A 13,285-nucleotide genomic window follows, 5' to 3' on the forward strand; every position below is an offset into this window, starting at 1 on the left:
AAAGTGAACGTAAAAAGAACAAAGTAAAGCACTTCACTCTGGAATTTTTCACCTTATTGAATGCTTGAAGATCCCATCTTAGTCACAAGTATCAGCGATTCTGCCGAGTTTGAACCTTGTCTATGGCAATGATGGTTCAGACCACTCTATTTCACAATGAGCTGTCCTTTCCATGTGTTCTCTTCAACTGGCACCACTGGCAATAACACATTAGAGAAGCACCGTGGCCTAGTGGAAAGAGCACAGGTTTGGGAGTCAGAGGTCGTGGGTTCTAATCTCTGCTCTGCCACTTGTCAGCTCTGTGACTTTGGGCAAGTCACTTCACTTCTCTGTGCCTCAGTTACCTCATCTGTAAAATGGGGATTAAGACTGTGAGCCCCACTTGGGACAACCTGATGTCCTTGTATCTACTCCGGCACTTAGAACAGTGCTTGGTACATTGTAAGCGCCTAACAATACCATCATCATTATTATTATTATTAGGACTCTTCTTGGGAGAAAATAATTCATTTACCAAAATAAATGATCCTGTGCTTGTTAACGTGAGGCCTGGTTGTCCCTTCAGACACTGAAGTTATCAGAGAAGTGGGAAAGAACTTCCAATGCATTGCTTGATTCCATGAAATAAAGATGAGTAGAAAAAAATGCAACACTACATTTTAAAAGTCAAAGGCCCTGAATCAGCCGAGGAGTCGGGGAGGGAGACCGTTAGAAGGGAGCAAGTTTCCATGGACCAGATGTAAGCTTTGGAAGAGAGAGATAGAAAACAGAATCACTGAGTGCAGTGCTAAGTGCTTAATAAAGTGTGCTGCACACAGTAAGTGCTCAATAAATATGATTGAATGAGAAAGGTTTAGGGAAGAATTGAGAGAAAAAGATATTAAGCTCTTCAAGCACTCATGAGGTGGCTCATTATGGACAGGAAACTTGTCTACCTACTCTGTTTTATTGTACTTTCCTAAGTATTATCTCAAGTGCTTAGCACAGTGCTCCAGACACATTAAGTGCTCAATACATACTACTGAATGATTGTTGAGGCTTGCAGCAAATAATGTAACAAGTGTAATTAAATTCCATTGGATCTCTGTTGCCAGAGATTGCTTCTGTCTTCCTAAATATACCATAGAGTGCTCTGCACTGGGTTCTCAATCCTGATGCTGAGGATGATGATCAACCAATCAATCAAAGGTATTTATTGAGCCTTATGGTGTGCAGAACACTGTACTAAGCACTTGGAAGAGTATGCTACCACAGAGTAGACAGACATGATTCTTGCTCAAGAGCTTACGGTCTAGTGGGATGGTGAACAGTTGACCCTACAAAAGCCCGAAATGGAAACTTGGTAATTCAGTCAGACCCTAATATTGAGGATCTACTGAGCTCAAAACCCTATAATAAGTCACTGGGAGAGTATAACCCTCTCAAGGTCACACCTAGGGAGTTTCCAGAACTCTACTAGCCTCGGCTATGGGAGGGAGAGTCAAGCGGAGGCCTGCCCATTCCATTCCTAGCTTGGACAGTGGTTAGCGAGTGGAAGGCAATCTGCTACAAGTCAAAACTCACCCATGCTGGGCAGCAGCGGCATGGGAGACAGCCGAGGGCGGAGACTCGAGTTTACTGCGCAGAAAGCGGCAACGGTAAACCACTTCCATAGTTTTACCAAGAAAACTCTATGGATACACTACCAGAATGATTGCAGATGGAGAGCACGGCGTTCTGGGAGAGATGTGTCCGTGGTGTTGCTAAGGGTCGGAAATTACTCGATGGCATAAGACAAGGGAGAGTATAACATACACAACGGTAAGTTCCCCTCTAGACTGTAAATTCCTTGTGGGCAAAGGAACATGTCTATCAAATCTGGCATAATGTATTATCCCAAGCACTTAGTACAGGGCTCTGTACCCAGCGCTTAATAAATACCACTGATGGATTGATTGAAGACACCCATTCCCTGCCCTCAAGGAGGATAATCAGGGTGACAGACAGAAAAAAATTGTTTACAAATAGTGTTCAGTTTGGGATTCTTCCTGAATAATAATAATAATTTTTTTTTGTTAAACACTTACAGTGCCCAGCACTGTTCTCAGCTCTGGGGTAGATACAAGATAATCAGATTGGCCCACATCAAGCCTGGGTGTCAGGACTGAAGATGAGTCATCAAGGACAAAGGATGAAGATAAGGCTCAGGAATTGAGGGCTCCCATCTGCAGACACAACCCCTGAACTGGTGACAGTCCACCTCTTCTATGATGATGAGTTCACAGGAGGTTCTCTCACAAGTCATTCACTGTAAAAATGCGCTAACATGCACACCACATCAGCCCAGACTTTGTGAATTTCATGAGATCTACCGCCACAGAGCTCCCTGTTTATAATCTCACCACTCATACTGAGCCCGCAAAGCTACCTGTGGCTGAGATGATTTTGTTAGTTTCCAGTGCAAACTTGGGAGAAAAGAAGTAGTTTTTTCTCATGGCACCAGGGCAAACACTGAAAAATGTTTTGTCCCAAGGTGAGTCTCAAGAGTAGAGTCCAAATGGATGGCACCAACCTATTCACTGCCCATCATTCTCACCCCATCCGCCATAACGATGTGCATTTAGCTTTAATTCTATTTATTCTGATGACTTGACACCCGTCCACATGTTTTGTTTTGTTGTCTGTCTCCCCCTTCTCGACTGTGAGCCCATTGTTGGGTAGGGACCGTCTCTATATGTTGCCGACTTGTACTTCCCAAGTGCTTAGTACAGTGCTCTGCACACAGTAAGCTCTCAATAAATACAATTGAATGAATGAATTAATTATTCCCTTGCTAGCCCTTCTGCCTGGAATTCCCTCCCACTGTACATCAAACATACCAACACTCTCTTCCCAGCTTCAAAACCCCACTGAAATTATACTATTCCCCCTCTCTCTGCCTTCAAAGCCTTATTGAAGGCACATCTCCTCCAAGAGGCCTTCCCAGCCTAAGCCCCATTTTTCCTCCTCTCCCAATCCCTTCTACATCGCCTGGACTTGCTCCCTTTGCTCTCCCTGCCAACCCAGCCCCACAGCACTTACGTACATATCTGTTGTTTTATTTATTTGTACTGATGTCTGTCTCCCCACCTCTAGATGTGTTGTGGGTAGGGAATGTCACTGTTTATTGTTGTATCGTACTTTCCCAAGCGCTTAGAACAGTGCTCTGCACACGATAAGCACTCAATAAATATGATTGAATGAATGAATCCCCTCCAGGGTGCCTTCTTGGATTTAGATCTCATCCTCTGACCCTATTTTCCCACACTACTACTAATAACTGTGGTATCTGTTAAGAGCTTACTATGTTCCAGGCACCGTATTAAACGCTGGGGTGGACACAAGCAAATCGGGTTGGACACAGTCCCTCTTCTACATGGGGCTCACAGTCTTAATCCTCATTTTACAAATGAGGTAGATGATCCCAAGAAGTGAAGTGACTTGCCCAAGGCCACACAGCAGACAAGTGTGGGAGCAGGATTAGAACCCAGGACCTTCTAACTCCCAGGCTCATGCTCTATATCCACTAATAATAATAATAATTTTGGTATTTGTTAAGTGCTTATTATGTACTGTACATATCTAAGTTCCAGCCAAAGACGTCATGGTTCATCATTTTGCAGAATGCAAAGAAATCACTATGAGGACTTTTTTGTGCAAAATTGAGGGGCTTTGCATAACTCTGAAGCAGATTGTAAGCTCCTTGAGAGGGTGGGGGGGGGTCACGTCTTTTCTCTTGTCTTTGTCTTATGCTGTCGAGTCGTCTCCGACCCACAGCGACATCATGGACGCGTCTCTCCCAGAACGCCCCATCTCCATCTGCAATTGTTCTGGTAGTGTATCCATGGAGTTTTTTTGTCTAAGAAAAATAAGCATATTAACCCATTAGCTTCAGATGTAAATAAAGCTTCAGAAAATCCTGGCCCCTGATTTTTTAGCAGTCTAAATAAAGCAACAATGCTTTTAACAGATATGTTATCAATAATTCATTCATTCAATCATATTTATGGAGCGCTTACTGTGTGCAGAGCACTGTACTAAGCACTTGGGAAGTACAAGTTGGCAACATATAGAGACGGTCTCTACCCAAAAACGGGCTCACAGTCTAGAAGGGGGAGACAGACAATAAAACAAAACATGTGGACAGGTGTCAATGCTTATTGATGACCAACTATATGCAATGCACTGTGCAAAGTGCTTGGGGAATATAGAAAAGAAGGCAAAGATGTGATTATACCCTCAAGGAGCTTATGACCTATTGCCTCAGAGGACTCATTAAAAAGTTCTTATCAAGCCAGTAGTTAACTCTGTGCCTGATAGACAAGCAAGAAAAGTCATTCAAGAAAAACTAGATACAAACACAGCCTGATGAATTCAAACTTACCATCCCAACCCTCCTCTCCAACAGTTATTTCCTTGAGAAAGAAAAATAGTTGATTTGGAAGATCTTATTTGAAATCACGAAACAGTTAAGATGTCCTGATTGGTAGCGTAGCAGACATGAGTGTATCATAGAGAGTTGTGGTAAAGTGGAAAATGTTCAAAACAAAACCTTAAAGCAAAGCAAAAGTATTTGAAAAAGAATTTACTTTAGCCTTTCAAAAGCAGCAGGTGGGCTATGGAATTCCTCCAGCTCAAGTAATTCTAGCTACTGTTCTGAAAAGAAATTGCTTAAATCTTTACCACTATAGTGTTTTCTAGCCAAAGATATATGAATTGGAAGAGCTGTGATCTCTGCGAAGAGCGCCCTTCCAAACTTTCAAATTCATTACTTTTCACCCCCAATGGACTGCTCATTTTCTAAAGCCAAGATACCCCCCCTTACAAATTTTCAACAGACTGGATCTATTTAAGACCATCATCAAAACTTGCATCTGAAACAATTCAGACAAGAAATCGAATACGTTGTCAGCAGGAAACCTTATAAAAATGGAAAAGTTCAAAAGGGATTTACCGGCCCACAATTTTGTTTTCAACACATCTTACTTGTTGATTTAGCACTCACATGTGTATTCATGAGAGAGAATTCTCCACTACATTAACCCAACGCTGCAACAACCACCCAACAGCAACTTCACATGAGCATCCAGAGATGAGTAGAATTTGGAGGTGAGGGATCTCACTTAAAAGGAAAAGAGTCCCAAGTCTGATTGTCCAGTTCCTGAATTGTAAAGTCACTGTCAACTAAATGTGCTACCCAATCCCTTTTTGCAAAAGGAATTATTTGGGAAGTCCTGCTGGACAAAGTTTCCATGCTCAGCCTTTCAAATTCCAATGTTTTAGAAAGTGCATAGATACACTAGGTACATACCGGGGAAGCAGCGTGGCTCAGTGGAAAGTGCACGGGCTTGGGAGTCAGAGGTCATGGGTTCGAATCCCGGCTCCGCCAAATGTCTGCTGTGTGACCTTGGGCAAGTCACTTAACTTCTCTGAGCCTCAGTTACCTCATCTGTAAAATGGGGATGAAGACTGTGAGCCCCATGTGGGGCAAACTGATCACCAGCGCTTAGAACAGTGTTTTGCACATAGTAAGTGCTTAACAAATGCCATCATTAATTAATTAATACACACACACACACATATATGCACTCATATCACTATCCGTAATTTTCAAAGATAACACTTAATAATCATAATAATAATAAGGATGATGAAAATGGTACTTATGTGCTTACTATGTGCCAAGCACTGTTCTAAGTACTGGGGTAGATACAAGTTATCCCTGTCCCACATGGGGCTCACACTCTTAATCCCCATTTTACAGATGAGGGAACTGAGGCATGGAGAAATTTAGTGACTTGCCTAAGGTCACACAGCAGAGACGGGGCAGCGTCTGGATTAGAACCTGTGTCCTTCTGACTCTCAGGTACATGCTCTCTCAGTGATGAGTAGATCAGTGGATGATGGCAAGTGGATTCATCCGAGTGGATGGATCTCGGGGGATGAGAAGATGCAATTTATGAGAATCAATCAATCAATCGTATTTATTGAGCGCTTACTGTGTGCAGAGCACTGTACTTAGCGCTTGAGAATCACAGTTTACCACACTGTTCATCCTTAAGAGCAAAACACTCTTCCCAGTCTAATGGGTTTGTCCCATACAGCATACCCTGAGTAGCCCCACGTGGGACAGGGACTGTATCCAACCCCATTAGCTTGTACTAAACTCCAGAGTTTAGTACAGTTACTGGCACATAGTAAGCATTTAACAAATGTCACTGTTATTATTATTATTATACTTTCCCAGCACTTAGTACAGGCTGTGCATGCGGTAAAGGCTTAAGAAATTCTATTAATACTACAAAGCCCTGTCTCTGTTTGAGCCCACCTCTTGAGCAAGCAAAAACTTTGTTGAGAAGAGCAACTCTTCTCCCAATCATTACCCTCTGGGCAGTTCCGATGGCTTCAGTGGTCTTCCAAAAATCTACTGGTTATATCTCACAGTTGAAGGTTGTCCCTCACTATGTCTTTGAACTTTTTATTCTGCCCTTCTGGCTTGCCTGTGGCCTCTATCACTGTGCTGTGCAGCAGCTGCTTGTATATCCTGCTGTTATCCATTCTCTTCCCGAGTCCTGCCTAACAGAAGTGTGCATTGCTCATCTGTGCATCACAGTCCCCTTCGAAAATACTGCCATTTCTATTTCAGTGACGGGCAAAGGAACCCAGAAACACTTGATTGTCCCTGCAAATAGGGTAGCGTTCAAAAGTCACGAGGCCAGCAAAAATTATTTTCAGCTTTCAAAATTTAGTATTCACACCAGTCATCAAAGCCACCTTCCCCTATGTCTCCCTGTGGTAAGCTCACTCATAAATCTTCCCCCAAACACAGAATCTTGCGCAAACTGAACCCTAAAGGTTGAGAAATGAGAAACCAAATAAATTCAATTTATTTTTAGCCTGCTGCCTGGTTTTGATTAGGCCTCTGCCTGCCCCGAGATCATAAGCCAGGGCTTATTATCATGATTGCATTAAATTAATATTTTGGGTCACTCAGTCAACCAGTGGCAGACTTGGAGCCAGTATCTGTGAAGGTCCGCTCTATCTATTACACCATTAGAAGTTCTAAATTTCACATTAGCTTGTTTTCAAAAGAAGGAGGATACACTCAATGATGAAAGTAATAATTGAGGAGAATATTAGGATGTTCTAACAACATATAAGAACAAAAGCCTGAAGCATTTCCAGTGATCTCTTAGTTTTCTTTGTCTAACACATCTATGCTTAATGATCTTCGCATGGTTGCTAGATCATTCGCTCTAGACAGTCGCTATGACTCATTAACATTCGCCCATTCACTCCAAGGATTTTCCCAGCTGGGAGCTGTTGGATCCCAACCTACTGGAAGAATCTGCATGGGCCACTGAGTCCTCCAGGTGGGCTACTGCAGCTCCAGACTTTCTTGAGTGCCACAATAATTAAATAATCAATCAATCGCATTTCTGAGTATTCACTGTGTGCAGAGCACTCTGTAATGGAGTCGGTGGACACATTCCCTGCTTGCTATAAGATGACCGCATATTATTAATTTATTATTATTATTGTTGTTGTATTAGTACTGTATATTATTAATAATAACTATCGTTTATTAATAGAAATTACCATTGATAATAATTATGAAAATAACAATGGTACTTATTCAAAGCTTAATATGTGCCAAGCACTGTACTAAGCGCTGGGGCAGATAAAAGATAATCTGGTTGGACACAGTCCCTTGTTCCGCATGGGGCTCAGAGTCTACATGGCTTAGTGGAAAGAGCAAGGGCTTGGGAGTCAGAGGTCGTGGGTTCTAATCCCGGCTCCGCCACTTGTCAGCTGTGAGACTTAGGGCAGGTCACTTCACTTCTCGGTGCCTCAGCTACCTCATCTGTAAAATGGGGATTAAGACTATGAGCCCCACATGGGACAACCTTGTATCTACCCCATTGTCCCTATGCCCATCTCATACCCCCAACCTGCCACTCTGAATCACCTCCACCGTACACTTCTTCCACTCTTGAACATGAGCTGTAAAGTGCTGCTGGCAGAAATGTCAACAGCCAGCCGACCTCATCTATATAATTTCATCCTTACCTGCTTTAAATCTTTCTGGAAAAATTACCTCTCCATCCTTATCGACTCCCTTGCTTATTGACTACAACAACTTTTTCAGACTTTTAACTCACTCCTCAAACACCTTCTACCCCCTACTACGTTTCTTACCCTTAATGACTTGGCCACATAGTTTGTCAGTAAAATTTAAACCACTAGGTCTGGTTTCCCTAAAATCTCCTTTGCTCCACTCAAATTTCCTCCTCCTTTGGCCCCTTCTTCGATTTTCCCATACTTCCCAGCAGTATCTTAAGAGACCGCCTGCCTTCTCTCAAAGTTTACTCCCAAGACCTGTACTTAGAGAAGCAGTGTGGCTCAGTGCAAAGAGCACGGGCTTGGGAGTCAGGGGTCATGGGTTCTAATCCTGCTTTGCCATATGTCTGCTGTGTGACCTCGGGCAAGTCATTTAACTTCTCTGTGCCTCAGTTACCTCATTTGGAAAATGGGGATGAAGACTGTGAGCCCCACGTGGGACAACGTGATCACCTTATATTTCCCCCAGCTCTTAGAACAGTGCTTTGCATATAGTAAGCACTTAACAAATGCCATTATTATTATTATTATTATTATTATCACATCTTTTCTCACCTCATCAAAGCAATTGGCCTTTCCTTTTTCCCTTCATTCATTCATTCAATTGTATTTATTGAGCACTTACAGTGTGCAAAGCACTGTACTAAGTGCTTGGGAGAGTACAATATAACAACAGACACATTCCTTCCCACAATGAGCTCCCAGCTTAGAGGGGGAGACAGACATTAATACAAATAAATAAATAAATACACTAATTACAGATATATACTGACCATCATCTTCAACCACTTAGTTTCTCATTGCTTTCAAGCATGCTCATGTATCCCTATGCTAAAAAACCCTCTTCGATTGCACAGTTTCGTACAAATTTTCCTTTTCCTTTGATCCCATCTCCCTCCTACAGTTCCTCTCCAAAGTCTTGAGCAAGTTGTCTACATTTGCTGCCTCCACTTCCTTCCTTCCAACACTCATTCATTCATTGTTGTATTTATTGAGTGCTTAATGTGTGCAGAGCACTGTACTAAGCACTTGGGAAGTACAAGTCGGCAATATATAGAGTTGGTCCCTATTCAACAATGGGCTCACAGTCTAGAAGGGGGAGACAGACAACAAAACAAAACATGTCCTTGACCCCCTCAAATTTGAATTCTGCCTGCTCCACTCCATAGAAACGACCCTCTTTAAGGTCACCAATGATCTCCATCTTGCCAAATCCAATGGCCACTTCTCCATCCTAATCTTCTTCAACATTTCTTCTGCTTTCAACACTGTCAACTACCCCCTCCTCTTGGAAACATTCTCTAACCTTGGCTTCACTGACACTGTCCTCTCCTGGTTCTCCTCCTACCTCACTGACCGCTTGTTCTCAGTCTCTTTTGCTGGGAGTGCTCTGCACATAGTAAGCACTCAAAAAATAAGGTCGAATGAATGAATGCCTCCCACCCCTAACTGTGGGTGTCCTTCAAGGTTCAGTTCTGGGTTACCTTCTATTCTCCAGCTGTGCTCTTTCACTTGAAGAACTCATTTGTTCTTGCAGGTGATTCCCAAATTTACCTCTCCAGCCCTGACCTCTCACTTTCTCTGCAGTCTCATATTTCCTCTTGCCTCTAGGTTATCCCTACTTGCATATCATGTTGGCACCTCAAACTGAACATATCAAAAACAGAGCTTATTCATATTCTCACCCAAACCCTTTCTTCCCCATACTTTCCTACTCCCTGCCTCACACCCCCGAAACCTTGGCATTGTCATTTACTCATCTCTCTTTCAACCCAGACATTCAATCTGTCATGAAATCATCTAAGTTCTTACTTCACCACATCTCTAGAATCCACCCTTTCCTCTCCATCCAGACTCCCACCCACACTGATATAACACTCATTCATTCAATCGTATTTACTGAGCACTTACTGTGTGCAGAGCACTGTACTAAGCACTTGAGAAGTACAAGTTGGCAACATATAGAGACGGTTCCTACCCAACAGCGGGCTCACAGTCTAGAAGACTATAACACTCATCATTTCCCTCCTTAACTACTGCATCAGCAGCCTTGCTGACCTTCCTGTCTCCAGCCTCTCTCCTCCCCAGACTATACTTCACTCAACTGTCCTGATCATTTTTCTGAAAAAAGTTCAATCCATTTCTCCCAACTCCTCAAAAACCTCCAAAGGTTGCCCATCCACCTCTGCATCAAACAAAAATTTCTTACCATCAACTTTTAGGCACTCAATCATCTCTGTCCCTCCTACCTCACGGATTTTCTACTACAACCCAGTTTGCACACTCTACTCATCTAACACCAACCTACTCTCTATTCCTTAATCTCGCCTATTCTGACACCAACTCCCTGTCCACGTTCTCCCTCAGTCCTGGAACTCCCTCTCTGTTCTTACAATAATAATGATTGTGGCATTTGTTAAGCACCTACTGTGTGCCAGGCACTATACTAAAGGCTGGGGTGTATAAAAACAAATTGGGTTGGACACAGTCCCTGTCCCACATGGGGCTCACAGTTTTATTCCCCTAAGCGCTTAATAAATACGATTGAATAAATGAATGGATGAGGTAACTGAGGCACAGGGAATAATAACAAATAAATAATGATGGCATTTATTAAGTGCTTACTATGTGCAAAGCACTGTTCTAAGCGCTGGGGAGGTTACAATGTGATCAGGTTGTCCCACAAGGGGCTCACAGTCTTAATCCCCATTTTACAGATGAGGGAACTGAGGCCCAGAGAAGTTAAGTGACTTGCCCAAAGTCACACAGCTGACAAGTGGTGGAGCCAGGATTTGAACCCATGACCTCTGACTCGAAAGCCCAAGCTCTTTCCACTGAGCCACGCGGCTTGCTCTAGGTCACACAGGACACAAGTGGCGGAGACAGGATTAGAACCCACAACCTTCTGACTCCTAGGCTCGTGCTCTATCTACTATCCCGTGCTGCTTCTCTGTTCATACCCGATAGTCCACCACTCTCCCACCCGCAAAGCCTTCCTAAAGTCAAAACTCCTCCAATAATCCGTATCAAACTAAACCTTTTTTTACCCCTCTCCACCCTCCCCTCTGAATTTGAATGTGTACCTCTTAAGCACTTTGATACTTACATCCCTATAATAATTACATGAATATTCTATACTTTATCTCCCCATCCTCTTATAGACTGCAAGCTCTTTGTAGGCTGGGATCATGTCTACCAACTGTATTGTATTGTACTTTCCCGAGTGTTCAGTACAGTGCTCTGCACATAATAAGTGCTCAGTAAATACCACTGATTGATTGATTCGCACAGCACCACACTGAGGGCAAAGCATTCCGCTTCTTTTCTTTTCACATTGGATGAGCAGGATTCTAAACATCTGATACTTCATTGGTATCCAATTTCCAAGTCAATCTCCAACAACCCTCTTCCAAAAGTTACAGTCCTGAACTCTTAGCTCCCCCATTAGGCAATTACCTGACCAACAGAAAGTCCCGAAGGACTTGCCACTTCTCCTTGACCAAGAACAAAGAGATAAATGGGATTTTAGGTTACTTTTTGCAAGCTCTGTTGTAAATTTAAGCATACTGGACACTGCCATTTAATTTCATTTTTTTGTCACTCCACTGTGAAAAAATCCTGTTCCCATCATGTGGGTAAAGAAAGAGAGTAAGTGAAAACATGACTTTTCTGGGAAAGTTTGGTAATGTCTAGACATTTATTTTCATGGTTTTGCCCTGGCAGCAGAATCTCCAAGTTAATAAATAAGAGAAGAAAGAGAATACACTTTTTTTGGCTGACAGTTATATAATATCTAGACAGAGTGAAACACCAGGGCATCGGTTCCAATTCACTAGAAAATTGCAGGTGCCTTGGCAGATGGCAGACTCCTGTGGAGTCTTAATCACTGTAGGGGGCAATGAAAAAGACCAATTTAATCCTTCTGGGCAGAATTTTCTAGAATAGATCATAAAACATGATACTCAACAAGAAAGACATATAATTCTGTTTTCATTCTTAGTGGAGAAGCAGTGTGGCCTAATGGACAGAGCACGGGTTTGGGAGTCAGAAGGACCTGGGTTCTAATCCCAGATCTGACACATGCCTGCTGGGTGATCTTGGGTGAGTCACTTCACTTCCCTGTGCCTCAGTTATCTCATCTGAAAAATGGGGATTAAGATTGTGAGCCCTAGGTGGGATGAGGACTGTGTCCTACCTAATTACTTTGTATTTACCTCAGTGATTAGAACAGTGCCTGGCACATAGTAAGTGCTTAACAAACACCATAAAATACAATAAATTTGAAAGTTCTATGAACTTCCTCTTTGCATTTGGCTCCAGTGCCCTGAAGTAAAATGCTTCCAGACAGAATAATAATTATTATAGTACTTTTTAACTGTTTACCACGTGCCAAGCAGCATTCTAAGACTTGTTAAGTGCTTACAATGTGCCAAGTGCTGTTCTAAGTACTGGAGGTACTTAGTTAATCAGGTTGAAAACACAGTCCTTGTCATTCATTCATTCATTCATTCAATCGTATTTGTTGGGCGTTTACTGTGTGCAGAGCACTGTACTAAGCACTTGGAAAGTAAAATTTGATAACAGATAGAGACAATCCCTACCCAACAACGGGCTCACACTCTTAATCCCCATTTTACAAATGAGGTAACTGAGGCACAGAGAAGTGAAGTGGCTCACCCAAGGTAACGGAGCAGACATATGGTGGAACTGGGATTAGAACTCAGGTCCTTCTGACTCCCAAGTCAGTGCTTTATCCACTAAGCCACTCTGCTTACAGATATAACCAAATTACAATCACAGCACCATGAACGATAATGCTTCAAGAAACATACAGCCAACATCAGTGAACATGGTCAGACCAAACGAAAGCCAACCTCAGTGAACCACAGAACTCAACCGAAGTCTTGACCCTGTCAGATCCAGAACGTAAATGGAAACTTCAGCTTGTCTTAAAGGATGTTTTTAACTCCTCACCCTAGGCTTCAAGGCTGTCCATCACCTCGCCCCCTCCTACCTCACCTCCCTTCTCTCCTTCTACAGCCCAGTCCGCACCCTCCGCTCCTCCACCGCTGATCTCCTCACCGTACCTCGCTCTCGCCTGTCCCGCCATCGACCCCCGGCCCACGTCATCCCCCGGGCCTGGAAT

The 13,285-nt window shown here is 42.9% G+C and overlaps 1 non-coding gene across 1 annotated transcript; it reads left to right on the forward strand.

Annotated features, from left to right (window-relative positions):
- Positions 1-1,415: 1,415 nt before the first annotated feature.
- On the forward strand, positions 1,416-1,553 carry LOC119927779. The gene has a single exon (XR_005450750.1). It is a non-coding gene; the product is annotated as a small nucleolar RNA SNORA7 (small nucleolar RNA).
- The last annotated feature ends 11,732 nt before the right edge of the window (positions 1,554-13,285 follow it).

Source organism: Tachyglossus aculeatus, chromosome 4 (genome assembly GCF_015852505.1).
Source record: "Tachyglossus aculeatus isolate mTacAcu1 chromosome 4, mTacAcu1.pri, whole genome shotgun sequence".
Lineage (NCBI taxonomy): Eukaryota > Metazoa > Chordata > Mammalia > Monotremata > Tachyglossidae > Tachyglossus > Tachyglossus aculeatus.